The 15353-nt window shown below is 35.0% G+C and overlaps 1 protein-coding gene across 1 annotated transcript in view; it reads right to left on the bottom strand.

Annotated features, from left to right (window-relative positions):
- Positions 1-15353, bottom strand: part of LOC141405235 (uncharacterized) — a 206862-nt gene that overhangs the window by 58589 nt on the left and 132920 nt on the right. The window contains exon 5 of the mRNA XM_073989332.1: positions 14107-14133. The gene's annotated coding sequence lies outside the window, so the exon portion shown is untranslated. The remainder of the gene's footprint in view (positions 1-14106; positions 14134-15353) is intronic.

Raw genomic sequence — 15353 nt, 5'->3', positions numbered from 1 at the left:
AACAAAATCTTGACAATATTATAACAATTCCATGATTGACATGAACTTTGGTACTGAAAAAACACTATTCCACTACCATCCCAGAAGGAACAATGGAGAAGGATGACCGATTCACACTCAGGGAATGTAAGCAATATTATTGAAAACTTTGTTGTTGTCTTATCGGAGACTCGAACTCACAAGCTACTATGTTTAGGGAGGGCAATCAAACTATTGCACCACAGTAAATGCTTGTCGTTTTTTGTGGCTGTTATGCTAATTTTGAAAACATGATGCTGTCTTGTTATGTCATACAATTAATGAAACTTAATCTATTAAAATTAAGACACAAATGTAGGTCAATTAATTCTGAATATGTTTATTTATTTTAAATGCACTTCCGTTTCACTGTAACTATTTAAGGTCATACATATATATTTTATACCTTTTTCATACTGAACAATATTTTGCGGGGGCTTAGACAATATCATTGTAAACTTCGGAAAAGGTTTCAGTGAGTGCTTCGCCTCACCTTAACATGAAATTGTGCTCGTCTGTAATGTGTAGTGGGTACACGTTATTGGCAAGCACACTTGAGTATGTATTTGTTGTTTTTGAGACTTTACTTTGGTTGTTTATGTCTAAACCTCATTGTATCTATTGAGAAATTGGAATTTAACCATATGGGTCGAGGATGTAAAATTCCCTTTGCATTTAGAACGGCCGTACATGAAATTGAAACTCTGCGCACGGCAAATATAATTCACTTTTGACATCGAAAAGAATACGAACAACTAAATCGTAATGGTATTAATTTAGAATTCTTTGCATGTCCGAACACTAAACCACCAAGCTGGTGTATGAATGTATGTCGTTGTGGTAGCGCACCTTCCTTTTTCCCTTATCTTACTTAAACAGAAACATTCATAGGTAAGTGATAATTTGAAATATGACTCGACACTAGGAAATGGAAACCGGAGTTCAGGTCTCTGTAGAAACACAAAATCACACATAGGATGAAAACTTTTTCTAATGAACATAGATAAAATTGTTCATTATTTCTATTTAATAATAGTGAGACACAATAGGACAACGTAGAATCGTTGTTAAAATAATTTGCAAAATTAAAATAGGTACATGACAACTAGGAGCTTACCCTGTGTGTATTAAATTTATTTTAATTGTTTTAAATTGTGTCATCTAGAGGATACAGAGACATTTTTCGATCGTACAAGTGAGTTAATTAGTTTTTGATTAACAAAATGACTCTAAAAAGACTGCACAACGTGATTTTTGAAAAAAAAAAACAATCTTCCAAATTTTGGCTGGGCTGGTTTTAGGTGGCAACTTATGTTAGTGTGTTAGTATGTTTGCATACACTCAAACTACAAAACAACCACCCCCACTGAAATTCAACAAAATATGTAGCCTATTTTCACCGGGTGACATCACTATACATTCTATTTAAAAAATGTAAGTATCTTGGGTCGGAGATACAACAGTCATTGTCACGCAAATTAATTTTCAAACCGATACGTTCGTAAGTTTTGCAAATATAGCCTTCTGAAAAAATAGGGCATAGGGGAGGTACACCGCCCCACCGAAATTCAACAAAATATATAGCCTACTTTCACCGGGGGCATCCCTGTACATTCCATGAATATTTTAGGAAAATTGGTTCAGTAGCTTTGTAGATCTTTCTTTGCATAAAAACCTAAGTTGGACTATGACGAACATTTAAACAAAATATTATCCATATCGGTCCATCCGTCCTCAACTGATGCAATTATCAACGAACGACATTTGATTTTTATTTATACCCAGCAAAAAATCATTACCAAATAATGAGTTTTTATAGTACTTTTTGGTAGACGTAACTACTTACAAAACCCCCTACTAACCCAAAGGGACGTACGCAGGGGGAAATGGTTTGGACCGACAAAATTTTTTGAGCTACTTTAATAAATTATTACGATTTTGTCCTTAACATAATTTTTGTTCTTGAAATTTCAAATGAAAACTGATATTGTTCTGAAGGTTCTGTACGGAAAATGTAGCTTATCAACAAGTTGTCTGAAGAAACTTTTAAATTTTTTTTGTTTGAATACCCTTTTTGAGAGACACTTCCAGTAAAACTGAATTCCTTTTTTATGCCATGCCTGTGTTTTGGAATTCTGTAATGAATATAAAGGTCTTGAGGCTTTAAACTCATTTTGTTTTGAAAACGATTACAAATTCAGTATTGAGCGGATTAGAAGTACATAAAATGAAGTGTCTATTGGACAATATGTACGACATATCAAGGGTTTTCCATGGAGTATATCTCGAAAACCAATTAGAAAATTGATTTACTGCCTTAATCAACATTTTGTATTCCTATTTTATATCAACTTGTTGCTAAATAGTTTGAGAAAATAATGGAGACAAATTTATTGTTGTGCATCATAAAGTGATATCTGCTATAAATAGCACGCCCTTATCAGTAACAAATTTGTAGCTGAAAACAACCGTAAACGAAATTAATGCTCAATGTTTGGTTATTTCGTATTGTACTAAAATCTGCTGTTATTTGTAAATGAAAGAAGCTTACACCCTAGGTGAAAAATAATAAAAAAAATCGCATTTTTAAGGTTTTTTAGGTGTTTACGGTTTTGCAAAAGAACAAGTGTAGCAGTGAAAATTCTTGTTCTCTTATGATATTTTCGTAGGTTTTACCACTTTTGAGATATAGAAATTCAAATTGGGACAATTCACAGACTGTATCGCCTTCTTATAAAACAATGTCATGACTCCAATTTCCCAACTTAAATTTATATATCTCAAAAATGGTACAACCGAAAAATGGTACACAAATTACGAATCCCAATCTTTTAGAGAATTTTCTGTAGTCCCATTTCGGAAAGACTTACTGTTTTGAAGCAAATCGTGAAAACCTAAAAATGTGACCTGAACTTCTATATCTCAAAAATGGTAAGTTCTAGGAACAAATTTTCAAATCTACAATGTTTTCTTTGGCCCAATTTCGATAGGACTTGCGGTTTCCAAGCAAAATCGCGAAAACCTAAAAATGTGAACTTTGACCGCGATTTATTTAAAAATCCCTACAGCAATTTTCTCTTGCTTTTGGGTTTTTCTCATCTATGAAGATTGCTGTTTCAGAATCCGCAAGATCTTCCCAGTTGTAAGCTCCTTCCATTTAACTTTGGTTCCAGAGCATTGTACCCTCAGCCGTTCGTCTAATGGTAAACATGTAACCCGCGTCAAACAATTTGGAGTCGATTTATACCAGTTGGTCCGTCCGTCTGTCTGGTTCGAGCCCATTATAACTTTCGAACAGATCAACAATTTTGCTCAAACTTCCTTTGGGCACTTCCCCAGCCAGACATCAAAATGTTTCCCTAAAATCTTGAGCAAAGTCCAATTCGATCGATTCACTCCTTCAAGTACCTCCAACACAAAATTTCAATTATCCGATTTGACCGAAACTTTAAACATCCTCAAATTACTTCCAAACGTACATACATCAAGTACCAAGAGGGTCTATTTGGGACAACATATTCGGATACATCCCTCACAAAAGTCCAACCTCAGTGTAGTAGTATAAGGGCTGTTCGAGGAGCCATTGCACATTTTGATCAATGTTACTTCTTGAGGTCACGTTTACAGCGATATTGTACTTTTCGTGGGTTAGTCCACGGTTTTGTCAAGATTGGTTCAAAAGCTCTAAATCTTACGCCGACCAACTAAATTGACTTCCAAAATTATGTCCACTTCAAAAATGGACTTTATCAGTCGATTCTTTCAGGTATAGTCTGTACAAAAGTGCAAAACTTTAGCGCTTTCATCGAAGTCACATTTTTTGGCATAACGCCAACAATCGAGAAGTTGTACACCCCAAATTTTTCGAAAGTATTGTCGGAAAGTTTATACGTCCAAAAAAGGAGACGAAATTCTGAAACTTCCTGGCTACAATTTACAGAAAAAAATTTGGCTATGCAGCTCGTATTCGATCTCTCTATATTTAAAGGTCTCAACTTACACAGGCTGCGGGTATATCTCTGTAGGCAAACCTGACTGTTACTTTTTCTTGTTTTCCAGAAAACAAAAGTTATGAATTTCATAAGTTTGCCTCTGCTGTGCCGACAGACGGGATTGGTCGTTGGAAACCATTGATGTATCAGATGGAGTTTTTCGACTCTACCTATTTTTTCAGGATTTAGCTAAAATGTTGCCGAGCTTGTTTTGGAAATATTTTTTCGATCATGTGTTTGCGAAGTCTCAAACAGTACTACGAGTTGGACTCGGAGTCTACGAGTCGTAGATTGCATCGCCCAGATCCTGATCATTTTTTTAATGTAATTTTCTGAATGTTTAGTTGGCTTTCATTGACTCTATCACTTCTGGTAAAATAGTAAAGCTTTGGTGTTTTTATGCACTTAAAGAATATTATTTTCTTACTATATTATACAATTTGAGGCAATATATGAGATTATTCGTGTTCATTTTTTTCCAAATACCTTCTTCTTGTTCTTATCTACAAGTTTGCTGCGGATGTCAGGGAAAGATTCGTAGTCGTTTTAAAATATAGCCCCGATTTTCTTTAAAAAGTGAATATTTAACCATGTTTAGATGGGGCCATAAAATCCGAACCCGATCTAACAAAACAAAATCCAAAGAGGGTTTTTGTCTATTGGGTCTGCATTTTCATAAAAACCGCGTTAGAAGTTGTTTGCACAAAAATACCTTCAAAATGTTGCACAGTGTAATACAACACTTTTTTAATGGCACTGATATTAGTGTGTAATATATCGACGCCTCCAAACAATAGTATGCTAAGTCGACTTAGCATGTTTTCAAGTTCTTTACATTTTTATATTTAACGTCCTTTAACTTAAATTCTGTCAAATTTTGGTAATAATCGGACAATCCGAACAGAAGTTATAAACAAATATTTACTTAGCATAGTACTGAAGGTCAAAGAAATTTCCAAACTTTTGGAGCTTGTCCTGCAAAACTCACTGTTCAGAATTAGCAAACTATTATTTGGAGGTGTCGAGCGTCCTTTAACTTAAATTCTGTCAAATTTTGGTAATGATCGGTCAATCCGAACAGAAGTTATAAACAAATATTGACTTAGCATAGTACTGATGTTCAAAAAAATGTCCACACTTTGAGAGCTTCTCCTGCAAAACTCACTTTTTAGACTTAGCATACTATTATTTGGAGGTGTCGATATGTACTTTAAAGAAGAAACGACGTTATGTTCGGGTCGAACTGTTTATATCCTCCAAACACTGTATTAATCTATTCGACATATTCGCACTTTTTGCATGGAAGTTCTTCCACCAAAAGGATTTCCAAAATCCATATTACACAACACATGGTCGTATGTCAAACTGTCCTAAGTATGCTTAGACTAAAGACTGACAAACTTTCCAAAAAATGTCAAATGACTCCTGGCGACACAGCGTATTGCCTAGGCCAGAAGGTTTTTAGTGCCCCTCGTACATAAAATCATAAAAAAAACTTTAGAAAAGCTTTACGTAACGATACTCAACATTTTTAATTTTCATGATTTTTGGTCAAGTTGCCCCCCCCCCAAAAATGAAATCCTTCGTACGTCCCTGCTAACCCATTATTTTATAAAGGACATGTCGCTCTGAATTACTACTTGTTCTATAACCACTAGAATAACTAGTTATTCTATGGCCACTAGAAGTTGAAAAATAAGCTATTTTTAGAACAGTTGAGGTGGAATTTTTTTTCAATTTCAACACACTTCAATATTATTATTTTATTGCTCTCTGCTGGATTTGATCATCCGAGCTTCTGATTTGTAGCCGTAGACGCAACACACTTTGCCGCGCGTACGAACATTAAGGGCCGTTTAAATGCTTACATGTGCACCATCAACTGTTCTTGATTTTGTTAACAAAATACGACGCTCGGATTTGTAGTCTGACACACACGTTCTGCAAGAAGTAAAGTAAGTAGTTTTGCCTTGTACAATTTGTAGAAAATAACCCATTATTTTCTGCGGAAACTAGCTTGCTTACATTACTTTGTAATGGGTTAGATAATGAGTAACGTATCCACCAATTGGTTATTCGAAAGCATATGGTGGCAAGTGATTACAATTGAAAGAATTCAAAAATTCATTATGTTTTTAGACGCTGACAAGGATAGGCTTCTCTCATACAAAGAAGTGCAACCCCATTGTATTTTAGGTCACCTCCCATTTATCATAGAGTTTAAATAGCAGTGCATGTGTAAAATACACTTAATTTCATACACTTTAAATACCAAACAATATAAGAAAATTGTTACAATTCGAGCACAATATTTATTAAATTAACGCCGACAAATTTATTACAAATGTAATAACCTATAAACTTGGGTTTGTTTATTGTGAATCATTCTTAAAATGACTCTTCTCTGGCATACACCAATTCTTTGCATTTAATCATAATATAGTTAGTAGCATAACTTTATTATGTACGCAAAGGTATGATTTATTTCAATTCAAAAATATTTGTATAATATAATTGAATGTGCACATTCAATTAGCTTATTTCCCTAATTTTAAATTTATAGAAATTGTTAATAATTGTTCAGAGTTTTTCTTTTAATTTTTATAAAATGACATTATTGGTTATTACCGAAGAAATGTTTAAGACTATTGGGGGGGAACAGTTTGCGCTTTACGTTTATTATCTAGAACATGTATGTTCATGGTAAAACTGCATGTTAAATTATGCTTCGTGTACCATGTGTCACATTTAATTAACGAAAATTAAAAAAAAAAGTTTTTCACACCCAACAAAAATTGCATTCAAATTGTAATTTAAACTTTAGCAATATTCTGTCGTCGTTGTCGATGCGGACTTGCATGTACATATACATTGATACATGTACGTAAATATGTGTGCTCAAATAGTTTCACAGGCCGTTGTATGTGTACGGTACCATGTACCCGTTTTCTATACTATTTCACCTGTGAATATTGGCGTGCAAATGTGTTTGCTGAAATTGTATAATTTATTGTCAGGTGCACTATGATGGCATCATGCAAACACTCTTTTTCCGCTGTACTTATGATTACATATTAAATACATAGTGAGTATAAAAGGGTATATTCGCGGCATTTCAAATGTCCTGATCCAGTGCATTTTAAACTGATATTTTGTACTTTGAAGCCTGTTAAGTTTGATACTTTTTGACTCAACTACACGAGCTTAGTCCATCTAGGATGTTGATTAACACCATCGGGCATCTTCCAACGGAGGATGCTGGTTGCAGAATTTACTTTCACTGCTGCACCCCGCTTCTCAATGCAACGGACAAAGATCTTCTGTGACCACTTCGATCCTCTGAGGCTGCAATTACCTCTGCTTTCACTTATCGCTTAGCAGTAGAGTTGTATAGTTCACGAACGAACTATGTCATTTAAAAGAACGTATGAATTAGAATATTCCATATAGTTCATTATAGATTACTGAGCACCGATCGACATAAAAAAGAACGATAACCGAACGAGCACCTTATTCACGTATGCATAACTGATGCCTTTGTAAATGTAATACGTTTTGTTCACATACAGATTTGTTCTTCATAACCTGGCATTTACAAACGACAGTTTTGGACAGACAATAGCAAAAATACAAAACCCATTTCACAAAACATTTATACATTTTTAAATATATTGTGATATTAAGATATGTATAAATGCAAACAATTGAACCACCTTACAAGCGAACGAATCGAAGTCGGTAAATGATAAAACGAAAAGAAGCTGATCGGAACTTATTGACGCATTTCACTAAAAATAGCTGAAATAAAAGGAACGAGCGATCATCTAAATTAACTAGAAAGTATTTAGCAGTCATCCAGTTAACTAATAATGGATTTTTCTCTCCCCACTTAAACAGATACTGTACTTTCCATTATATAAATGTAATATATTGGGGAACGGTTTTCTTTCATAGGAAAATAAACAACTTTTTATTGAGATTGTTGTATTACACCCTATTGTTGTATCCACCCACATATGATTAAGAATTGCATGTGTTGCAATTCGCATAAGAAATTACATTTGAAATACAAGAATATTATAAAAACAAAAGAACTCACATAGTAAATTCTTTTAGAGTGTTGCATCTCCGAAGGGTGATAGCGGCAGTAAAGCTGGTTGCACTGCGAAATCTTCTAAAATGTTAAACGAACGAAATTTCAATCAGAACATTTAGAGACCAAACTTATAGCCTGGCGTACTTGATGTCTGTCGATTTGTCGCCAAAAACAACGCGTCAAATTAAAATCATTCAAGTTTGATTTTTCCAGAGTGCGTTTCACGGCGTTACAATTCACATTCATATTTAATTTTTCTGAAAGTGGCTAAGCACGTAGTTTCGTTTACACATCTGCGGTGTCACGTAAAATATTTTGCAAAAGTTGGTAATTATATTTCATCGTAATGTCATACTAACGAAATGGAATGCTACACACATTAAAATTGCAACACAACCGAAACATAAATAATTTGAATTCAATTGAAGAAACATAAGATTCTTATGTAAATGTTACATTTCTGTACTCTACGCCTCTATGTGGGTCTTAAACGTTAGTAAAAGTTCGAAATAATGGACCTAAAATTAACCTAAACTTTATATTATTCTAATCAAAACATTTGGGAGACACATGAACCGTATTACCCATTACCAAGTAATGTAAAAAATCTACTTTTTGCATTACCAGTAGGCTGAAAAATAATGGGTTATTTCTTAAAAAAAAATTGCAAGGCTAAACTACCTACTTTAGTCATAACTAAGTAATGATTAATGCGAGGGTTGTGTGTTCAACGCCCACTGTCAGCAAGCGAGTTTTTTGTTAACAAAATAACGTACAGTTGGTGGTGCACATGTAAGCGGTTAAACAATCCTTTATATTCGTACGCATGACACAGTGTGTAGTACCTTTGGCTACAAATTAGAAATTCTCATGATCATATCCAGTAGAGAGCAAAACGAAACAGAATAGAATAAAAAACAATCATTGCTTATTTTTCAGCTTCTAGTGGCCGGAGAATAACTAGTTATTTAGTGCGACATGCCTGTGTAAAAAATGGGTTAGTAGGGTGTTTTGTAAGTAGTTACGACTACCAAAAAGTACTAACTAATTATTTGGTAATGATTTTTTGTTGGATACTTTTATTAACTTTTTATATATGTATGTATATGGGAGCTATATCAAATTTAGACCTATTTTAATGCATTTTGGTAAATATATTTCTAGATCAAATTCCGTCAAACATTTCTAATTTCATGGAAATTGGATATATGTACATCCCAGCAAACATACACATTACAATACCCCTTTACTAACACATAATTTCTGCAGGGGCATGTCGCGCATATTTAGTATTAGTAACTAAAAGTCGTAACTACTTGATTTTATTACTAGCTAAGAAATACCACTTATTAGGCGCGATATGTCCTTGTTAAAATAATGGGATAATAAGTGGTTTTGTAATGAGTATTTTTGCTAGGATTGCGTGTTTGGTCCATCAAACATGAGATTAGGTTCAGTAGTTTTGGAAAAATAATGTATTAAAAGGAGTGGGTGTGGTGATCAGTTATGAAGATATAACATATTTAAAAAAGTGGGCGTTGTTCGGTATTTTGGCTCCAAATATGTACCTAGGGTCGGAGACACAACCCCATTATCTCCTAAGTTAATGATAAAACCCATATAATCATAAGTTTGGCATATACATACAACGTTTAAAAGAAAGGCGTGGGGAAGGTATCCCACTTCCTTCGAAATTCATAAAATATACATTACCACGGTAGACCATGACAATTTGTTACAAATTTCATGGGAGTCGGTTTAGTAGTTTTGGAGATAAAACATATTTAAAAAAGGAGGCGTGGTCGGGTCTTTAGGCCTCAAGGAAGCACCTAGATTCTAGATTAATTCGTAAATTTTCAAACAGATTCATTCGTTATCATTGCAAATGCAGCGTTTTTTAAATATTCAACAAAATATGCAGGGGGTCGTTCCTATACATTCCTGGAATTTTCAAAATGGGTTCAGTAGTTTTGTACATATAACATATTAAACAAGTAAAAAAGTGTCAGTCGGCTTTGCCGACAGATATATACCCTCAGCCAATGTGAAGCGAAACTTGCCCGATCGAATGTATTTAAGGCCTCTTCAGAATTTTGTGGCCATTTTTGGACATTTGAACTTGCCGACAAAAATGTGGATTAGGAATTAACTGCACTAAGACACAAATGTTGAACTTTTGTAGGGCAGGTACCCTTAGGGAGGACCGCTATGGGCCATTTTAAAAGTTAAACTAAATTTTGTAAAATATTCCAAATATCCAAAGTTTGGACCAAATTGGTTGCCCCATTCAAGTGATATCATCCTAGCATTTTAGTGAATTTTTTTAAATATTAGGGAGAAATACCGAAAGTTGTGGACCGGTATTGCTCATGAAACTAACTGGATATAATATGACGAAGACCAAATGTTGGACCAAATCGGTTGAACAGTTCGACCGCCACATATGGTGACATAGGGGTTTTAAACACCTTTCGGGCTGTTTTCCCAAGAAATATGGACTTGCCCCTGAAAAAACTGTTACCGTCGTAATGGAGGTATCGAATGCAAATCGCTTCAACAAAAATCAAAGTGATTCGAGAGCAGGCCTTAAAGTGAACTTATCCGAAATTTTGTGTGAGAAAAATTTTCCGAACATTTTTGAAGTTTTGTGGGGGAGGTACCTGAAGGAGTGGACCGATATAGCCCATATTCGAATTTAAACTATGTTTTGATAAAATATTACGAAGGCCAAATTTTGGACCGAATCGACAGATCCGTGCGAGAGTTATCTTGCGCTCCAACCACTACACAAGGTGTCATAGGGGCTTTTTGCAACTTTCCGGCCATTTTCTCAGGAAGTATGGACTTGCCCCTGATGAAATTTGTACCGTTGTGTAGGGGAAAGTGAATACAAGTTGTTGCAACCAAAACCAAAGCGATTCGAGAGCAGGTCCTAAACTGAACTTATCCGAAATTTTGTGTGGGAGGTACCCGAAGGAGTGGGGCGATTGAGTCCATATTGGAACCTTATCTAAGTCTGGTAGAAATTTCACGATGTGCAAAGTATGGACCAAATCGGTTACTCCCTTCAAGAGTTATCATGCCCGCAAATTTTCCGAACATTTTGGAACTTTTGTGGGGGAGGTATCGGAAGGAGTCGACCGATATAGCTCATCTTCGAACTTATACTATGTTTGGACAAAATATTACGAAAGCCAAAATTTGAACCGAATCGGTTCATCCGTTCGAGAGTTATCGTGCGCACCAGCCAGCCAGACAGACAGACGGACGGACATTGCTAAATCAACTCCAAATTGTTTGAAACACATTTCGTCCAAACATACTTGGGGTCTAAAACTATTATTTCGATGAGGCACATTTTGCCCGTATGAAAGTGTATATACCCTTTCTAGCCTAAAGGCTGAGGGTATAAAAAGTGGGCGTGGTCAATTTTTCTTTCCATAAAAACCTAAGTTGAGCTATGACAAACATTTAAAAAAATATCTTATTCTGTCCAGCCGTTCTCAAGTGATGCAATTACCAACGAACGACATTTGAGTTTCATTTATTAGGATATAGCATTTTTTAAAAAATTCAACAAAATCTGTAGTCTATTTTCACCGGGGGCCATCCCTGTACATTCCCTGACAATTTAAGGAAAAGTATATACACTTTCATACGGGCAAAATGTGCCTCATCGAAACAATGGTTTTAGACCCCAAGTATGTTTGGACGAAATGTGTTTCAGACAATTTGGAGTCGATTTAGCAATGTCCGTCCGTCTGACTGGCTGGCTGGTGCGCACGATAACTCTCGAACGGATGAACCGATTTGGTCCAAAATTTGGCTTTCGCAATATTTTGTCCAAACTTAGTTCTAGTTCGAAGATGGGTTATATCGGTCCACTCCTTCCGGTACCTCCCCCACAAAAGTTCGAAAATGTTCGGAAAATTTGTGCGCACGATAACTCTTGAAGGGAGTAACCGATTTGGTCCATACTTTGCACATCTTGAAATTTCTACCAAAGTTAGATGAGGTTCCAACATGGACTTAATCGGTCCACGCCTTCGGGTGCCTCCCACACAAAATTTCGGAAAAGTTCAGTTTAGGACCTGCTCTCGAATCGTTTTGATTTGTGTTGTAAGAACTTGTACTCACTGCCCCCCATACGATGGTATAAGTTACATCAGGGGCAAGTCAATACTTCCTGAGAAAATGGCCTGAAACGTACAAAAAACCCCTATGGCACCGTACGTAGTGGTTGGAGCGCAAGATAACTCTCGAACGGATCTGCCGATGCGGTCCAATAGGTGGCCTTCGTAATATTTTGTGCAAACTTAGTTTAAGTTCGAAGATAAGCCATATCGGCCCACTCTTTCCGGTAGCTCCCCCACAAATGTTCAAAAATGTTCGGAAAAAGTGTCCGCACGATAATTCTTGATGGGAGTGACCGATTTGGTCCATACTTTACACATCCTAATATATCTACCAGATATAGATCAGGTTCGAATACGGACTATATTTGTCCACTGCTTCGGGTAGCTCCCACACAAAATTTCGGATAAATTCACTTAAAGACCTGTTCTCGAATCATTTTGATTTGTACTGAAGCAACTTGCATTCGCTGCCTCAATTACGACAGTAGAAGTTTTTCAAGGGCAAGTCCAACTTCTTGAGAAAACAGCCCGAAAGTTGTAAAAAAACCCCTAATGGCACCATATGTGGTGGCTGAAGAGCTCGAACCGAATACTGCGTTCGTCCACACTTTGGATATCATAATATTTCTTCGAATATTAGATGAAATTCGAAGGTGGTGCTTATAGGTCCACTCCTTCCGGTACCTCCCCCACAAAAGTTCGAAAATATTCGCTAAAATGGTACGCGCGATTTCTCATAGACGTAGCAACCGATTTGGTCCAAACTTTGAATCTTTAAAAATTGTCGTAACTTAATTTATGTTCAAATTTGGGCCCTATCTGTCCAATCCTTGTGGGGCCACCCACACAAATGTTCAAAATTTTTGTGTGGTTAAAGGTCTGTTCGACGAACCTTTGGACATTTTTACCGAAGGTTTTTCTAATGGCTCTGTTTATAGCAATATTATGTTTTTCGTAGGCTAGTGTGATATCTATCTATCGATATCCCCGCAACTTATTGAGCTTTAATCCTATCCATACTTTTGTCGGTTCATACGCCCAAAATTTTGAAAACGCCCCTAAATCCATAATTTTTTTGGGAAAAAAGTATTTCAATCCACACAGACTGAGGGTATATCTCTGTCGGCAAAGCCGACTGATACCTTTTTACTTGTTACACCTAAGTTGGGTCATGACAAACTACCTAAATTACCTAAATCGGCCCAGTCTTTCTCAACTGATGCAATTACCAACGAACGACATTTGATTTTTATTTATAAAGATATTATATTATTAGATTAACAATATCTCTGTTTGATAGAAGACCAGTAGTGATATAAACCAGTACCAAGTACACTGATATTTAATGATTTCTAAATGTGACTCTAATTATTTTATTTTGTCTCTCCTTACGACTTATTTCACCGCTTCCAATACAAATCCTATCAAATTGTGTTTTAAGCTTGATAAAAAACATAACGCGTGTGGAATCCGAAAATTTTTGGAATTTTGATCTGTGTAAAGTTAATTTACAGGGGTATCATCACATGGTCGCAGAAGAAAGTAATTACACACTGTTTAATTTTTTCGTCTTATTTTAAGATTTACATGGGTATACTAAATTTAATAAATTTTCAAACAAATTACATATGTATATGCATATATTCCATGTTGTTTCTTCAAAAAGCGCTCAGACATCCTTTCCTCTTATCTTTCTTCTGACTGTATTAATTGAATTTAAATAGGCACTTATCCCGTCATCATTGTTTATGTGCATATATTGTGATATTATCTTAATGTGTAATTGAAAATCGTCACTAAATATATTTTAAACAAAAAGTGAGATTTTTTGATATATAAAATATGTACACACATTTATACTTACATTTTCACAACCATTTTATTTTATGATCTGCAAAGAAAATCGATAATATTTTATGATTTTTTGTGTCAATTAAATAACTTACATATATAAATGTAAAAATGAGTAAAAGTCAAATATTTAATAACTACATATATTGGCTTTGCTTTTTTGATTAAGCATATCAGTATTGTTTCTTTTATTCATTTACGTTTAATGTAATCTTCAAAAAAAAAAAAGTACAATATACAATATACAAAAAATATTGACCGGTATGTACATTAGGCTGGGGCGATTTGAAAACCTTCATGGGCCCTTCGCGTTTCTGATTCCTGGGATTGAACTGAGCAAAAAAGTCCACTGGACCATATATCTACCGTGAAAATCGAGCCTCCCGATTTTGAATTTAAGTTTTTATTGACGTTTTTCGGATATTTTGGCATATAACAGCCAAACCATTGAGATTTTCGATCCAACACAAAGACAAACATTGTAGCCAAGACTGTAATTGAAAACTCTCTGATACATCGCAAAAGCATTGGAACGCTCCTTCAGGCAGTTTTGGCCTTAAGAATGTGCAAACTTTTCGGAAAATGTCGATCAATGACATTGTGCTACAAAATTTGACCCGAAAAATATTCAAGTGTTCTGATGCAAACTTATATCGTGTTGGGATCCATGACAACTACAATGCCTTTAGTTCGTTTGGATCACTTCGTTTTATTTATTTATAACGGTAAAAGTAGTGAAAATCTGGGTTTCTTACATTTTCAAATTTAAACGGACATATCTTCTTTTTTTCACAACGGATTTCTAGTGATCCTTCTTCCTTTCAAACAAGTTATTATTTTAGAACAAGTTATTATTTGTTTAAATCGGTTAACAAATGGCTAAGTTATGGTGGTTTAAGTTTGAAAACTCCCACAAAAAAATTATAACTGAATTTCTCACAATTTTCAAAAATATAATGTTTTTTTGTTTTGTTAAATAATTATTTTCAAAATTATGAGAAATTCAGTTATAGTTTTTTTGTGGGGGTTTTCAGACTTAAACCACTATAACTTAGCCATTTGTTAACCGATTTAAACAAATAATAACTTGTTCTAAAGATATTATTCATCCCTTTGAAAGGAAGAAGGATCACTAGAAATCCGTTGTGAAAAAAAGAAGATATGTCCGTTTAAATTTGAAACTGTAAGAAACCCAGATTTTCACTACTTTTACCGTTATAAATAAATAAAACGAAGTGATCCAAACGAACTAAAGGCATT

Source organism: Musca autumnalis, unplaced genomic scaffold (assembly GCF_047663935.1).
Source record: "Musca autumnalis isolate F117 unplaced genomic scaffold, ASM4766393v1 scaffold_5, whole genome shotgun sequence".
NCBI classification, from domain to species: domain Eukaryota; kingdom Metazoa; phylum Arthropoda; class Insecta; order Diptera; family Muscidae; genus Musca; species Musca autumnalis.
This window is presented reverse-complemented; position numbering and strand designations above follow the sequence as displayed.